At 47.7% G+C, this 17,506-nt stretch overlaps 1 long non-coding RNA gene across 2 annotated transcripts in view; it reads left to right on the top strand.

The window, feature by feature from the left end:
* LOC129400127 (uncharacterized) overlaps window positions 1–17,506 on the top strand; it is a 98,238-nt gene that overhangs the window by 49,796 nt on the left and 30,936 nt on the right. Inside the window, exons 9-11 of one of the 2 annotated variants that reach the window (XR_008627452.1) lie at window positions 655–807; window positions 5,201–5,624; window positions 7,321–7,388. This is a non-coding gene — a long non-coding RNA (uncharacterized LOC129400127). The remainder of the gene's footprint in view (window positions 1–654; window positions 808–5,200; window positions 5,625–7,320; window positions 7,389–17,506) is intronic. The other variant, XR_008627453.1, reaches the window with a different exon arrangement.

Below are 17,506 nucleotides of genomic sequence, written 5' to 3'. Positions count from 1 at the left end.
ATCCCATCCTGGACAGATACCCTTTACCCCAGATGTCTAAGCCTCAGATTCTTATGTGCCACCAGGGAGGAGAGAGCTTTTGTTTATTAACCTGTGAGTCACATGAGCTCTTGCCCTGTGGGGGCCTGTCACTTCACCAGTGGCGAGAGACAGAGTTTGCCAATATGTATATGATGTGATGTTGACTGCATCACACAGACCAGACAGTGTCGAAATTCCCAAGAGTATCAACACTGCGATGATGCTGTGGCTCCATCTGCAAAGGCCAGGTGATTGAGGTTCTTCAGAGATGGTTCTGTACAGGAATATGTGAGAACATCACTCCTAGGCATCCATGATATTTCTGAGACACAAATAGCATGTATTTTTACACTGTGTGTGCTTTATTTCAATACGTGCGTTGGCTCATCTAATTCATTTATTTTTTTTTTGCTTTTTGGGTCACACCAAGCGATGTTCAGGGGTCACTCCTGGCTCTGCACTCAGAAATTACCCCTGGCCATGCTCAGAGACCATATGGGATGCTGGGAATCGAACCCGGGTCGGCCGCGTGCAAGACAAATGCCCTACCTGCTGTGCTATCACTCCAGCCCCTCATCTAATTCATTTTTATACGAATTATAGTTGCAAAATTTCTTAACATTGTCTTGGCAGGTGTGGTGCTGATTAACCCACACTGTTGCGCCCACACTGAGAGATGAGGGTTCTGCTCCCGCTACAGAAACGACCGAGTGGGATAAAAGGAAGAGGAGGGAAATGAAAAGAAAATAAAGACATGGGTCATCTTTAGGCTAACAGTCTGATCGGGTAAGTGAGCACTCTTTGGCATTTGTTTTGTTTCGTAAGCCCAGTGGTGCTCGGGGCTTACTCTTGGCTCTGTGCTCAAATATCTTCACTATTGCCCATGTTCGGGGGAACATATGTGGTTCCAGAGATCAAATAGGGATTGGCTGTGTCACTGACTATCTCTCTAACCCAAACATTCTTTAATTTTTTTAAAGTTTTATTTAATTAAAGAACCTTGATTTGCAAAGTTAGTGATAGTTGAGTCAGAAGCATATAGTAGCTGAGTCTTAGGCATCAGTGTCAAATCTCCTTCTACTTGTGTTCCCATAATCTGCGCCCCCGCCCCCACCCCGGTTCATCCCCTGCCTGCCACCTTGATAGGCACATTTCAGATTTTGAGGTTATAGTTTAGATCTCATATTTCTAGGATTGTTTAATCAGTAAACTTACAATATGATCCAGTAATAGCACAGCAGGTGGGGCGTTTGCCTTGCACGTGGCCGACGTGGGTTTAATTCCTCCATCCCTCTTGGAGAGCCCAGCAAGCTACTGAGAGTATCCCGCCCGCAAGGTAGAGCCTGGCAAGCTCCCTGTGGTGTAGTCAATATGCCAAAAACAGTAACAACAAGTCTCACAATGGAAACATTACTGGTGCCCACTTGAGCAAATCGATGAACAACACACGGCATTATTCATTGCAGCACCTAGTATAATAGGTAAGAATTGGAATCAACCTAGGTGCCCAAAGACAGATGAATATATTGGGAAGAAGTGGTATATATATACACAACGGAATACTATGCAGCTGCAAAGAATGATGAAATCACACAATTTGCTGCAACCTGGGTAGAACTAGAAGATAACACGTTTCATCAGTGGGAAGGGCAATGTGTATGAGTTTATTTCAGGAAGTCCGAAGGAGGTAAAAAAAAAAGCCCAAAGGTGTATTCATAACATATAGACAGTATGCTATCCTTTTCTGAAATGCTAAGTCATGGTAGAAAAAGCGGGTCCTTAAGGCCTGATGTTCCTGCCACCCACTGGCTTTGGCGGCTTTGATTCTTCCCACTCTCTCCTCAGAGGATTCAGCACATCTGTGGTGTCAAAGAAGCAATTCTATTATTCTCAGCTCTTAGGGAGTGAAAACAGTCTTTTGGGGGCTGGAGTAATAGCACAGCGGGTAGGGCATTTGCCTTGCATGTGGCGTGGCCAATCTGGGTTTGATTCCCAGCACGAGCACTGCCAGGAGTAATTCCTGAGTGCAGAGCCAGGAGTAGCCCCTGTGCATCACCAGGTGTGACCCAAAGGAAAAAAGACAAAACAGTCTTTTTTTTTTTTTTTTTTTTTTTTTTTGCTTTTTGGGTCACACCAGGCAATGCACAGGGGTCATTCCTGGCTCATGCACTCAGGAACCACCCCTGGTGGTGCTCAGGGGACCATATGGGATGCTGGGATTCGAACCCGGGTCGGCCGGATGCAAGGCAAATGCCCTACCCGCTGTGCTATCACTCCAGCCCCAAAACAGTCTTTTGAAGAGGCAGACTTTGGACCATCTGCCCCCAAAAGTCCTCCTGGTGATCTACCTTGAGTTAACAAGGCTAATAGGTGCATCTTTTTTCTAAGCATAGAAAATTTCTTTGACAACACTGCCACCAAGCGGAGCAATTTTTGGCAATTCGTTGTCACTTCCTGGGAGGAATGGCTAGGGTAGGGGTGGGATCTGCATTTCCCCTAGGGAAGTCCAGAGCTCTGCTGGGTTATGGAGTGGGTGATGAGGAAACTTTAGCCAAGATCAGAGGGACATCAGGAGCTCCAGGGACTGAAACCTGGCCAGGAAGTCAGCCCCTGTGCCTGTTAAACCCGCCATGTCTGGGCGGGGCTATGGAAATAGCGCTTCAGAAGAGCCAAAAGGGTATGGAGCGGGGGAGGGGGTTGGTGCGGAGCTCTGTTGGAGTCCCCTTATCTTTGAACCAACCCCAAAGGGCCCTAGGTACTTGGAAACCCCTTGTGGCATCAGCAGTACCCAGCGCAGTGAATGCGCCCACAGCGGCGTCCACTGACATTAGTTGCCAAAGAGCTTGGTGGGCAGAGGGAGGACACTATCTGACAAGTGTGAGGCTCTGGGGTTGGATGCTAGCACCAGACATACACAGAAAGAAGCTGGCCATCAGGCTTGGCTGGGTGCCTTGAAAAGATCTTTCAGCTCCTTCTTCCTGATATGGCTGATGCCGAGGCCACGCCTACGGAGTACAGAAAGGCCAGATCTAGGACTAGTCGTGATCTAAAGACTCTTTTTTTTTTTTTTTTTTTTTTTTTTGCTTTTTGGGTCACACCTGGCTCTGCACTCAGGAATTACCCCTGGCGGGGCTCAGGGGACCATATGGGATGCTGGGAATCCAACCCGAGCTGGCCACGTGCAAGGCAAACGCCCTTCCCGCTGTGCTATCGCTCCAGCCCCTGCGGACTCCTCGATGGGCAATCTTGTCTCACAGTGCTGCTGGCACGTTGAGTATGGCAATGCCAGGTCAGTGGGACCATCCCTGCAAAGCCTGGCCCCCTCCAACCCACTGCTCCTAGCTCTCCGCAATGGCAGCCTGGTCCCCTGGCCCTGCTGGACACCATGCTCAAAAAGGTTCCAGTTGATGGCACTGTTGCTGCAGAAATGTCACCATCCCAGCAAGCTTGGATGCTTCCTCCACCCTTTCTGAATAAAAAAAAAAAAAAAACAAAAAAACACTGAGAGGTTCAGAAACCATTCAGTCTATTGATCTAGGGGTTTATTAGGAGTAGCTTTGTACTGATAATTATACCCAAAGGAATAGATTAATCCATGGTGTGTGCCCTAGTCTGGTAGTTTGAATTTCAGATGCACTGTAGTGTTCCAGTTTTCTGTGCACCTTTCTGGATTTATCTTCATTCCTGTCTTCTTGACTAGGATCCTAGCTATCCTGGGATCTTAACTAATATCTAGAGTCATTAGGAGAACTTGCATTTTGCCTCTTTTCCTAGCACCATTGCTTCTCTTCTGAACCAATCCACCTACCTTAGCCAGCTGGGATTCGAAATCTGGCCCTTAAGAAAGTTGTGGAAATAGAAAGAACTATCGATGGGCTGGGTCAGGGGAAAAATAGAAGGGGAATTGCAGTGGACCCACCCGGAGAAAGTCCTGCTGTCTCAAGAAGTCTAGCATTCTGAGACTGAAGAGATACTATAGTGGGTAACATACTTGCCTTACGTGTGGCTCACCCGGGTTTGATCCCGGGCATCTGATATGTTCCCCCAAGCACCACCAGGCATAATTCCCGAATGCAGAGCGAGGAGTAACCCCTGAAGACTGCTGTGTGTGCCCCACCCCCAAAAGAAGTCTAACATTCTTTGTAAGCCCAACTTTGGTTCTGTAATTGTGGTAGGGATAATATTGACAGGGCTGGTGTCTGGGGTAGCAGACTCCATGCATAATTTGATGCCAACCTTCCCTCTGGGAAATTATACATGTGGATTTCTCTATGATTCACCTTCCAGCATCCCATGGGTTCATTCATTCCTACATAAGTACATACAGGAAAGAATATATATTAGCATATATACATATATATATATACATGCAAATACTTATATGTATGTATCTTCACATAGATAGTATTAAAATTGCATCTATAAATTTTTCTTCTCTACTTCCCTGTGAGACTTGTTGTTACTGTATTTGTTTGTTTGTTTTTTGCTTTTTGGGTCACACCCGGCGATGCACAGGGCTTACTTCTGACTTTGTTCTCAGGAATTAGTCCTGGTGGTGCTCAGAGGACCATATGGGATGCTGGGAATCGAACCCAGGTCAGCCACATGCAAGGCAAACGCCCTACCCACTGTGCTATTGCTCCAGCCCCATTGTTGTTACTGTTTTTGGCATATCGAATACGCCACGGGTAGCTTGCTAGGCTCTGCCATGCGAGCGGCATACTCTCGGTAGCTTGCGGGGCTCTCTGAGAGGGACGGAAGAATCGAACCCAGGTCAGATCTGTGTAAGGCAAACTGCCCTACCTGCTGTGCTATTGCTCCAGTCCCACAATGGAGACGTTACTGGTACCTGCTTGAGCAAAATCGATGAACAATGGGATGACAGTGACAGTGACTTCCCTGTGACTGCCTTGGAGATGGCACTATGGACAGAGATTTTCCCAAAGCAAAATTTCTTTCTGTTCCAGGATGAACGCTTCTAGGTGGCCCCCCTTTCTGATTCAAACACCTACACATGTAGAAGGAACCTCACTGGTTCTTTTTCCTTCTGTTTGCTTCCAGGTTGAATGTAGGAGAAAGTCGGTCACCTTGTGTCTTCTGTGCTGCTTCTGTTCACTGTAGCAGCCTTTGTGGCCTTCCTCTGTGACTTTCCTCCTAATAACACACTTTGGCTTTGTAGGGTCCTCTGAACTTGCTGAAGAAATCCACAGTCCTTCTAGATCATCAGCCTTTGGGCTACAGAATTGGAGTAACCAACGTTGAAGCGTACCTGACCAGGATATGTTTTGCAGCCACAGTTTCCATTCGAATGACTGATTAAGTCGAGTCTTGGCCAAGAATCAAATGATAGCTGGTTGGTGAATAACTGGTATTTTTTAGTTGTTGTAGGACATTGACTTGCCAAGACACGGTCAAGTCACCTGCTCTAACTAATCACACAAGTCCAGAGACCACGTGGAAATCTTCGTGAATCTCAACTCCAACGTCATAGATGTGGATACCAAGAAAAAAATATTGTAGAGAAGCTGTATTCACTTTTCTCCTGAGTTGCTTCTGTCAGTACTATGTCTATTTCACATCCCTCACTCACTGACATCTGATAGGTGAGTCATGTTGCTTCCAACAATGTACTTTTCATCAGATTTGGGGGTTAAGCCCAGAGCTGGTATTATTGTAAAATGCAAAGGACCTTTTTTATTTTATTTTTAATTGAATCACCATGAGATCACGATCACGATCACGAAATCCTATTAATCACCGATTTCTCAGGCGGACTCAGTAACATCTCATTTCGTCCTTTCCCTGAGATCTTAGAAGTCTATCTCGACTCGGCCCTCCTAATGATGTTGCACTGGAGGCTCTTCAGGGTCAGGGGAATGAGATCCAGCTTGTTACTGGCTTTAGCATGTGAATACACCATGGGGAGCTTGCAAGGCTGTCCCAGGTGGGCCACCCTGAGATAGACCATTAGAAAATTGTTCGTGATTGCATTTCAGTCATGCAGTGTTCCATCACCCATCTCTCCACCAATGTCATTTCCTAGCACCAGTGTCCCCACCCCTCCCACCCATTCAAGCCACCCCCCACCCCAGCCTGCTTCTGTGGCAGGATCTTCCCCCCCACTCTCTCTCCTTCTCTCTCTCCCTCCCCCCCTCCCCCTCTCTCCCTCCCTCTCTCTCTCTATTCCTCCCTCCCTCTCTTTCTTCTCCTCCCTCCCTCCCTCTCTTCCACTTCCTCCTTTTTCCTCTTCCTCCCCCCATTATGGTTAATGCAAAGACTCTTTCATCCTTACTTCCACTCCCTTTGTTCTTGTTTTCCATTGTGCTTATTGTTCTTCTTAGTCTTGTTCTTATTGTCCTGAGGACTAGGAGTCAAAGTCATACTTGGTTGTGACACTTGCCAGGGATCATATACTGTAGTTGTGATTCTTGCACACATTTTAAAATAAAAACTTTTATCCACACACACACAAAAAAAGGAAAAAGAAATCTCCCAGTGTCATCCTGTTCCTGATGGGGCACACATGTTAGTTGCAGTGATTGCACACACCTGGCTGTGAAGTGCAGGAAGTGGCACATTCTGTGTGACACCCTGGGGTCCCAAGGAGCAGTTTTCTGGCCTGTGCTCTGGATCAAAGTCTTGACAGCCCATTTACAAGTCAGGATTTTTTTTTCCAGGTTTTTAAAATATTTATTTAATTTTTGGGGAAGTTAACATATGAATAGGAAATGGAAAAAGGAAGCAAAGAACAGTCATACACAATTACATGCAGTTATGTCTAACATGTCCTTCTAGGTCCTGTTTACCTACACAACTAAACATCCATTATATTAAGATCACATGTTTCTGTATCATGCTTCTTTATATACCATGAATATTTACCATGTCAAAGTCCCAAAGCTATAGAGTATTTGGTAAGCAAAAATGTAAGACACTAACTGGAAGGAAAAATTTTAATCCAGCTTTTCTTGGCAATGAAAATTTCTTAAAAGACAAAAATGGCAGCAACCCCCCTAGATAAAGATATTGGCATAGTTACAATTAAAATACTGCATTCCCTGTATGTTCAAGTGAAAATGAGATGAAGTAACCTAGTAACAAAGTATAAGCTTCTAAGAGAATTATCCACTCATTCTAATAAAATGTTAGTAAGGAAGCCTAGTGCCAAGTCAGGATTTTTAACTGCCTTTCCATCCCCAAAGACTCTTCAGGTTGCTTGGGTAAGGGTGTGGGACTTGGACTAGCTTGTGCTGTGTTGTTCCCACACTGAGTGAAGGGCTTTCTGCTTTCCTGTTGCAGAGGAGAAGGACAGACTCAGAAAGAAAAACAGGATGTTGCTCATCTCTACTTGATCATAACCTGAGCAAGTGTCTTCCCTCCCTCCCTCCCTCCCTCCCTCCCTCCCTCCCTCCCTCCCTCCCTCCCTCCCTCCCTCCCTCCCTCCCTTCCTTCCTTCCTTCCTTCCTTCCTTCCTTCCTTCCTTCCTTCCTTCCTTCCTTCCTTCCTTCCTTCCTTCCTTCCTTCCTTTTTTCCCCAAAATGGTTGTATTTCATTACTGTAAAAGGGCAGTGATGTTTCAGTCACCCTCGGCCAGGAGAGTTTCATGAAGATAGGTTAATGTAGAGGGAGAGTGACTTTCATTTTTTTTTTTCTTTATGGGTCACACCCAGCGATGCACAGGGGTTATTCCTGGCTCTGCACTCAGGAATTAGCCCTAGCAGGGCTCGGGGAACCATATGCGATGCTGGGAATCGAACCCGGGTCGGCCGCGTGCAAAGCAAATGCCCTATCTGCTGTGCTATCGCTTCAGCCCAAGAGTGACTTTCAATGCTGGATTTTCTACCATGATAGGAAAGTTTTCTCCATCACTCCTGTCTCTAGAACCAAAAATACGGAGCTGTAGATGATCTTCATGAACTTCTGTGTATAGTAGAAGGGAATTGGTTATGGATTCAATGTCCTTGTTACATAGAGTCAGGGAGAGCAGAAACAGATTGGCCCAAAGTTGGGGTTGGGACTTAATTGTTTGGGGTCCCAGCCCCTATGGAATGATTTGCCTTTGGTATCACCATTGAACTCCCTTTCTCTCTCACTTAAATCTCCATGTGGGTAGCGGTCCATAGTGAGCCAGGCACTGAAGGCTTTTTGTCTTGTTTGCTTTGAAGGCTTTTTGTCTTGTTTGCTTTCTGTGGGGACTTTAGTACCTGTGCTTTGCCCTGGTCTCCTGATTGCTCACTGCATATGACCCTCCGCCAAATCTTGGCGGACTTAGGGACATCATCTTACTGGAACAGCAAATATGTGGGGGTTGTATTGCTGGGTATTTGTGCGTAGGTGGGGTTCCTCTAAGACTGCTTCGTATCCTAAGGTGCACCCATACCCAGCGATGTTCAGTGCTTATTCCTGACCATGCTCAGGGATCACTCCTGGAGCGACTTGGGGGACCATATGGGGTGCTGGAGATTTAACTTGGGTTAGCCTTGTGCAAGGCAGGTGCCCAACCCACTATACTCTTGCTTACCCCACGCCCATGCCCGCCCTGTCTGTCTTTCCTCAAACTAGGGAGCTTCAAACTTTGAAGACTTAAGAAAGTGGACTCTAAGACTGCAGTACAGTGTACTTGGCTTGTACTACATAGACTGAGTAGCTGTGTGAGTAGCCCCTATGTGTATGTGAGTGAGTTGGCTATTATCTCTGGAAGTCAGCTTCCATGACAGGATGCTGCCAACCCTAGCTCAAATTCTGAAAAGCTTTTAAAATGGACTGTATTGTCTTAGTACTTTAGCAGTGTCCTACAGTTGAGACAGGAGGATTTTGTTAGCAAAGGACTGAGGCTTAATGGTGAGTCCCTTGTATGAGCAAGCTTTCACCTGTTTTTCCTAAAGGACTGGCAGTGGGAGAGGCCTGGGGGAGGGGAGCAAGCAGAGGTTTTATCCCTGTGACCATACTGCCATCAAGCGGAAGAGGTTGTTCGTTCCTATTGCACATCCGGGGAGGAATGACAGGGAAGTGCAGCCCCTGCGAAAGGAGAGTCCCCTGGGCAGTCTGCAGCTCTGCTGGTCTGTCCAGTGGGCGGTGAGGAACCTTTAGCCAAGGCCAGGTAGGGCCGAGCTGAGAGAGCCAATCTCCCTGCGCCCGGAGGGTCCTGCAGAGGGACCCTGGGTGAGCACTGTGGGGGCCGCCATGTTCTGGGCGGGACTATGGGCTCTCCCTGGAAGGGGCAGCAGCAGCTGGCCTGGCTGGGGTCTGCGGGCACACTTTCCCTCTGAGCCCTGCAGTCTGCAGGTACCCCTGGCAGAGCAGAGCCCAGCAGCAGAGACCGCTCTGGAGAGCACAAGGCTCCACTGGGACTTTGACACACTGGCCCGCAGCCTTGGCTTGGTTGCGGGACCAGGGCGTCTGCTGGTGGATCATCCACTTCTGTGTCTCAGATTGTCCTTGGACCCCGTTTCTGCCTGCTGGGCAGATACTGGACTAGCCTTTTGAGTCCACTAGCCTTCAGGCTTTTGTCAGTCCAGTTGCTTCCACTGGCCACATGCTCTCCAACACCATGCCTGAAGCATCTGTGTTACAGGGCTCCTTTGGGTGATCTAGCCTTAATGCCTGTCGGGTAGCTTTCGCATTCAGTAGAGATGCTCTGTGGCTGGGACTAGCCCAGAAATCCCTAGTGGCCCCTAGTGCACAGCTAAACCTGTAGATTCACAGAACTCAGTGGAACCTATACTCAAAAGGCTTCCACTTGATGGCACTGTTGATCTAGGAATGTCTGCTTCCCTCTGCCTCCTGGTTCTCCCTCCACCCTTTGAAAATCAAAAAACACCCAGAGAGCACCCTACACCCCCAATCATTCAAACTTTTAGTGGTAGTTGCTCTTTGGAATCTATCATCTCTTTGGAGGTTAGAAATATGTAGATACTGACCTCAAGCAATATAAAAGAGGCCCTGACTATGTTATAAAGTTTTAAACTCTTGCTTTATATGTGGACTTCAAGTTTGATCCTCATATAGCCCCTAGACATAGGCCCTGAGCTTGGCCAGGTGTGGCCCCAAGACCAAAACAACACCAAAAACTAAAAATAAAATAAAATAAAATTAAAAACCCAGAAAGGTATCTCTCTCTCTAGAAGTTTAATTTCTCACTTTTTGTGACAGTGTCCCTCTTTTATGTGAACCTTAGTGGATAAATATCCAAAGTGGTCTCTGCCAGTCTGCAAGATTAGCTGCATTTCCTGTCTTCCTCTTGGGTGACTGTTTTCTGTTTTTAGCCATTTGGCACCTACAAACACATCCAAGAAGAAATAGGAAATTGAAGGGACAGAAGGGATGATGTTTACTGAGTTTATTGCAACACTATTCCCTGTAGCAAAAACCTGGAACCAACTGAAGTATCAAAGGGCAAATGACTGCATGAAAAATTTTGGTGCTTGGGTGCATGCATGCAATGGAATACTGCTCAGCTCTAAGAAGAGAGGAAACCATGAAATTTGTTCTTATCTGGTTATTGGGTTATTACAAAATATGAGATGTTCTCAGTTTGTTCCCCATGAAGATACCAGTTTCAGGCCATTTCAAGTTAAGATAAATCTAACATCCCCTTACTCCCTGTCATCATCATGGCAAGATTGTGATCCCCTGGTATTAGCAAGTTTGCACCTGTTTTTCCTAGAGGAATGGCAGTGGGAGAGGCCTGGGGGAGGGGAGCAAGCAGAGGTTTTATCCCTGTGACCATACTGCCATCACGCGGAAGAGGTTTTTAGTTCCTGTTGCACATCCGGGGAGGAGTGACTGGGTAGTGCAGCCCCTGCGAAAGGAGAGTCCCCTGGGCAGTCTGCAGCTCTGCTGGTCTGTCCAGTGGGCGGTGAGGAACCTTTAGCCAAGGCCAGGTAGGGCAGAGCTGAGAGAGCCAATCTCCCTGCGCCTGGAGGGTCCTGCAGAGGGACCCTGGGTGAGCACTGTGTGGGCCGCCATGTTCTGGGCGGGACTATGGGCTCTCCCTGGAAGGGGCAGCAGCAGCTGGCCTGGCTGGGGTCTGCGGGCACACTTTCCCTCTGAGCCCTGCAGCCTGCAGGTACCCGTGGCAGAGCAGAGCCCAGCAGCAGAGACCGCGCTGGAGAGCACCCGGCTCCACTGGGACTTTGACAGACTTGGCTTGTGTGCTGGGCCCAGCGATCTGCTTCTGGATCAATCAGTCAAGTGTCTCAGGTTATCCTTGAACCCTGTTTCTGCCCACTGGGCAGATATTTGACCAGCCTTTTGAGTGAAGCTTCACGCTTTTGGTCGGTTTCATTGCTTCCACTGGCCACACCCTCTCCACACTGCGCCAGAAACATCTGTGTTAAGGTGCTCCTTTGAGTGATCTAGACTTAATAAGTGTCATCGGCTTTCCAGGGTCAGCAGAGATGCACAGTGGCTGGGAAGTGCCCAGGAATCCCAGTGGCCCCAGTGCACAGCTCAGCCTGTGCATCCACAGGCTAGTGGACCCCTACTCAAAAGACTTCCACTTGATGGCACTGTGGTTCTAGGAATTCAGCTTTCCTCTTGCTCCTGGTCTCGCCCTCCGCCCTTTGAGAATCAAAAAAGCCCAGAGTGTTCCCCCAAATCATTCAAACTTTTCTGGTAGATCCTCCTAGGAATATGTTGTTTCTTTGGATGTTTGGAATATATAGATGCTGACCTCAAGAAGTATGAAGGAGGTCCTGAGTATATTACAGACTTTTAGGCTCTTGCTTTGAATGCGGACTTCAGGGTTTGATCCTCATACCTCCACCAGGCATAAGCCCTGAGAATGGTCAGGTTTGGCCCCAAGACCTAAAGAACACCAGAAAAAGGAATAAAAAAATAACAAAAACACCAAAAAGACCCAGAAGGGTATCTCTCTTTGTAGCAGTTTAATTTCTGACTTCCTGTCTTAGATTATTGTGAGATCAACATTTCTGGGAGGTGTGAATGCAGTATTAAGAAGAGTTAGGGTCTGGCTCTTTTTGTGGGGAGTATATAGGAAAATTGTGTTTCTGTTCATTCTCTCAAAAAATTTTTTTTTGTCACCATAATTTGCCATAATGGTAATAGTAGAGTGTCATTCATGCATTGTTCCAGCCCAGTGTCCATTTCCCTTCAGCAGTGTCCCCATCCCCCTGCATGCTGAGCTTCCTACTGAAGACCAGTTCCCAGTTTTCCTGCCTGGGGACATTTGTCACTCACTTGCCAGGTTTCCTTATATCCTGCATTTAGGGTGACATTCTTGTCTGTCCCTCTCCTGACTTCACTCCGCAAAATATTTTCAGATCCATCCAAGGTAGCAGAAAAGTGCATGATTTGCACTCTGTGTTCATTGGAACACTATTCCTGGTAGCCAAAATCTGGAAACAACCCAAATGTCCAAGACCAGATGACTGGATTAAAAATTGCAGTTCATGGGTGTATGCATGCAATGGAATACTGCTCAGCTATAGAAGAGAGGAAACCATGTAATTTGTTGTTTTCAAGTTATTGGGTTATTATTGTTCTCAGTTTGTTCCCCATGAATGTTCTGGTCACAGGTCACAGGCCATTTTAAGTTAAGATAAATCTACATCCCCTTACTCCCTGTCTTCTTCCTGGCAAGATGGTGATCCCCTGGTATTTGTAAGTTTTCATTGGTTATTCCTAAAGGAATGGCAGTGGGAGAGGACTGGGGGATAGTAGCAAGCATAGGTGAATGTACATCTGTGAATATACTGCCATCATGCAGAATAGGTTTGTTGGTTCAGTGACATGTCCTCACAGGAATGACTGGGAATTGCAGCCCCTGTGACTGGAGAGTCCCTGGGCAACTCTGGAGCTCTGCTGGTTTATCTAGTAGGTGGTGAGGAAACTTTAGCCAAGGCCAGATAGGAACCAACTGAGAGAGCCAATCTCTCTGTGCCCGGAGGGTCCTGCAGAGGGACCCTTGTTGAGGACTGTGGTGGCCGCCATGTTCTGGGCGGGACTATGGGCTCTCCCTGGAAGGGGCAGCAGCAGCTGGCCTGGCTGGGGTCTGCCGGCACACTTTCCCCTCTGAGCCCTGCAGTCTGAGAGTACCCGTGGCAGAGCAGAGCCCAGCAGCAGTGACAGCTCTGGAGAGCACCCGGCTCCACTGGGACTTTGACAGTATGGCCGCAGACTTGACTTGCTTGCTGGGCCAAGTGATCTACTCCTGGATCAATCACTCAAGTGCCTCAGGTTATCTTTGGACCCTGTTTCTGCCCCCTGGGCAAATATTTGACCAGCCTTTTGAGTGAAGCTTCAGGCTTTTGGTCAGTTTCATTGCTTCCACTGGCCACACCCTCTCCACACTGCGCCAGAAACATCTGTTTTAAGGTGCTCCTTTGAGTGATCTAGGCTTAATAAGTGTCATCGGCTTTCCCAGGGTCAGCAGACATGCACAGTGGCTGGGAAGTGCCCAGGAATCCCGTGGCCCCAGTGCACAGCTCAGCCTGTGCATCCACAGGCTAGTGGACCCATACTCAAAAGACTTCCACTTGATGGCACTGTGGTTCTAGCAATTTCAGCTTTCCTCTTGCTCCTGGTCTCGCCCTCCGCCCTTTGAGAATCAAAAAAGCCCAGAGTGTTCCCCCAAATCATTCAAACTTTTCTGGTCAATCCTCCTAGGAAGATATTGTTTCTTTGGATGTTTGGAATATATAGATGCTGACCTCAAGAAGTATAAAGGAGGTCCTGAGTATATTACAGACTTTTAGGCTCTTGCTTTGAATGTGGACTTCAAGTTTTGATCCTTACACCTCCACCAGGCATAAGACCTGAGAATGGTCAGGTTTAGCCCCAAGACTGAAAAAACACCAGAAAAAAAAATAACAAAAACACCAAAAAGACCCAGAAGAGTATCTCTCTTTGTAGCAGTTTAATTTCTGACTTCCTGTCTTAGATTATTGTGAGATCAACATTTCTGGGAGGTGGGAATGCAGTAATAGGATGAGTTAGGGTCTGGCTCTTTTTGTGGGGAATATATAGGAAAATTGTGTTTCTGTTCATTCTCTCAAAATATTTTTATTTTGTCACCATAATTTGCCATAATGGTAATAGTAGAGTGTCATTCATGCATTATTCCAGCCCAGTGTCCATTTCCCTTCAGCAGTGTCCCCATCCCCCTGCATGCTGAGCTTCCTACTGAAGACCAGTTCCCAGTTTTCCTGCCTGGGGACATTTGTCACTCACTTGCCAGGTTTCCTTCTATCCTGAATATAGGGGGTTCCATTCTTGTCTGTCCCTGTCCTGACTTCAATCAGCAGGATACTTAGCAAATCCATCCAAGGTAGCAGCAAAGTGCATGAATTGCACTCTGTGTTCATTGGAACACTATTCCTGGTAGTCAAAATCTGGAAACAACCCAAATGCCCAAGACCAGATGACTGGATAAAAAATTACACTCCATGGGTGCATGCATGCAATGGAATACCACTCAGCTGTAGGAGAGAGGAAACCATGTAATTTATGGTTTTCAGTTTGTTCCCATGAATGTTCTGGTCACAGGCCATTTCATGTTAAGATCAATCTGACATCCATTACTCCCTGTCATCTTCCTGGCTACATGGTGATCCCCTGGTACTAGCAAGTTTGCACCAGTTTTTCCTAAAGGAATGGCTCTGGGAGAGGACTGGGGGAGGGGAGCAAGCAGAGGTTTTATCCCTGTGACCATACTGCCATCAAGCGGAATAGGTTGTTAGTTCCTATTGCACATCCAGGGAGGAGTGACTGGGAAGTGCAGCCCCTGCGAAAGGAGAGTCCCCTGGGCAGTCTGCAGCTCTGCTGGTCTGTCCAGTGGGCGGTGAGGAACCTTTAGCCAAGGCCAGGTATGGCCGAGCTGAGAGAGCCAATCTCCCTGCGCCCGGAGGGTCCTGCAGAGGGACCCTGGGTGAGCACTGTGGGGGCCGCCATGTTCTGGGCGGAACTATGGGCTCTCCCTGGAAGGGGCAGCAGAGCTGGCCTGGCTGGGGTCTGCGGGCACACTTTTCCCTCTGAGCCCTGCAGGCTGAGAGTACAAGTGGCAGAGCAGAGCCCAGCAGCAGAGAATGCTCTGGAGAACACACGGTTCCACTGGGACTTTGATAAACTGGGCCGAAAACGTGGCTTCTCTGCTTGGCCGAGCGATCTGTTCCTGGATGAACCACTCAAGTGTCTCAGGTTATCCTTGGACCCTGTTTTTGCCCCCTGGGCAGATATTTGACCAGCCTTTTGAGTGAAGCTTCAGGCTTTTGGTTAGTTTCATTGCTTCCACTGGCCACACTCTCCACACTGCACCAGAAACATCTGTGTTAAGGTGCTCCTTTGAGTCATCTAGACTTAATAAGTGTCATCGGCTTTCGCAGGGTCAGCAGAGATGCACAGTGGCTGGGAAGTGCCCAGGAATCCCAGTGGCCCCAGTGCACAGCTCAGCCTGTGCACCCACAGGCTAGTGGACCCATACTCAAAAGCCTTCCACTTGATGGCACTGTGGTTCTAGGAATTCAGCTTTCCTCTTGCTCCTGGTCTCGCCCTCCGCCCTTTGAGAATCAAAAAAGCCCAGAGTGTTCTCCCAAATCATTCAAACTTTTCTGGTAGATCCTCCTAGGAATATATTTATTGTTTCTTTGGATGTTTGGAATATATAGATGCTGACCTCAAGAAGTATAAAGGAGGTCCTGAGTATATTACAGACTTTTAGGCTCTTGCTTTGAATGCGGACTTCAGGGTTTGATCCTCATACCTCCACCAGGCATAAGACCTGAGAATGGTCCGGTTTGGCCCCAAGACTGAAAGAACATCAGAAAAAGAAAAAAATAACAAAAACACCAAAAGGACACCGAAAGGCATCTCTCTTTGTAGCATTTAATTTCTGACTTCCTGTCTTAGATTGTTGTGAGATCAACATTTCTGGGAGGTGTGAATGTAGAAATGGGAAGAGTTAGGGTGTGGCTCTTTTTGTGGGGAGTATATAGGAAAATTGTGTTTCTGTCATTTCTCTTAAAAATTTTTATTTTGGCACCATAATTTGCCATAATGTCAATAGTAGAGTGTCATTCATGCATTGTTGTAGCTCAGTGTCCATTTCCCTTCAGCAGTGTCCCCATCCCCTTTCATTCAGAGCTTCCTACTGAAGACCAATTCCAGTTTTCCTGCTTGTGGACATTTGTCACTCACTTGCCAGGTTTCCTTCTATCCTGAATATAGGGAGTGCCATTCTTCTCTGTACCTCTCCAGACTTCACTCAGCAGGATACTTAACAAATCATCCAATGTAGCAGCAAAGTGCATGATTTGCACTCTATGTTCATTGCAACACTGTTCCAGGTAGCCAAAATCTGGAAAGAACCCAAATGTCCAAGACTAGATTACTAGATTAAAAATTGCAGTGCATGGGTGCATGCATGCAATGGAATACCGCTCAACTATAGAAGAGAGGAAGGCATGTAATTTGTTGTTTTCAAGTTATTGGGTTATTGGGTTATCAAGTAATTGGATTATTATGGTCCTCAGTTTGTTCCCCATGAATGTTCTGGTCACAGGCCATTTCAAGTTAATATCAATCTAACATCCCCTTACTCCCTGTCATCTTCATGGCAAGATGGTGATCTTCTTGTATTAGCAAGTTTGCACCTGTTTTTCCTAAAGGACTGGTAGTGGGAGAGGCCTGGGGGAGGGGAGCAAGCAGAGGTTTTATCCCTGTGACCATACTGCCATCAAGCGGAAGAGGTTGTTCGTTCCTATTGCACATCCGGGGAGGTGTGACTGGGTAGTGCAGCCCCTGCGAAAGGAGAGTCCCCTGGGCAGTCTGCAGCTCTGCTGGTCTGTCCAGTGGGCGGTGAGGAACCTTTAGCCAAGGCCAGGTAGGTCCGAGCTGAGAGAGCCAATCTCCCTGCGCCCGGAGGGTCCTGCAGAGGGACCCTGGGTGAGCACTGTGGGGGCCGCCATGTTCTGGGCGGGACTATGGGCTCTCCCTGGAAGGGGCAGCAGCAGCTGGCCTGGCTGGGGTCTGCGGGCACTTTCCCTCTGAGCCCTGCAGCCTGCAAGTACCCATGGCAGAGCAGAGCCCAGCAGCAGAGACTTCTCGGGAGAGCACACGGCTCCACTGGGACTTTGACAGTATGGCTGCAGACTTGGCTTCTCTGCTGGGCCAAGGGAACTGCTCCTGCATCAACCACTCAAGTGTCTCAGGTTATCCTTGAACCCTGTTTCTGCCCCCTGGGCAGATATTTGACCAGCCTTTTGAGTGAAGCTTCATGCTTTTGGTCGGTTTCGGTTTCATTGCTTCCACTGGCCACACCCTCTCCACACTGCGCCAGAAACATCTGTGTTAAGGTGCTCCTTTGAGTGATCTAGACATAAGTGTCATTGGCTTTCCAGGGTCAGCAGACATGCACAGTGGCTGGGAAGTGCCCAGGAATCCCAGTGGCCCCAGTGCACAGCTCAGCCTGTGCATCCACAGGCTAGTGGACCCATACTCAAAAGCCTTCCACTTGATGGCACTGTGG

Source organism: Sorex araneus, chromosome X (genome assembly GCF_027595985.1).
Source record: "Sorex araneus isolate mSorAra2 chromosome X, mSorAra2.pri, whole genome shotgun sequence".
NCBI lineage: Eukaryota > Metazoa > Chordata > Mammalia > Eulipotyphla > Soricidae > Sorex > Sorex araneus.
The sequence above is the reverse complement of the archived record's forward strand: the minus strand, read 5'-3'. Positions and strand labels throughout refer to the sequence as shown.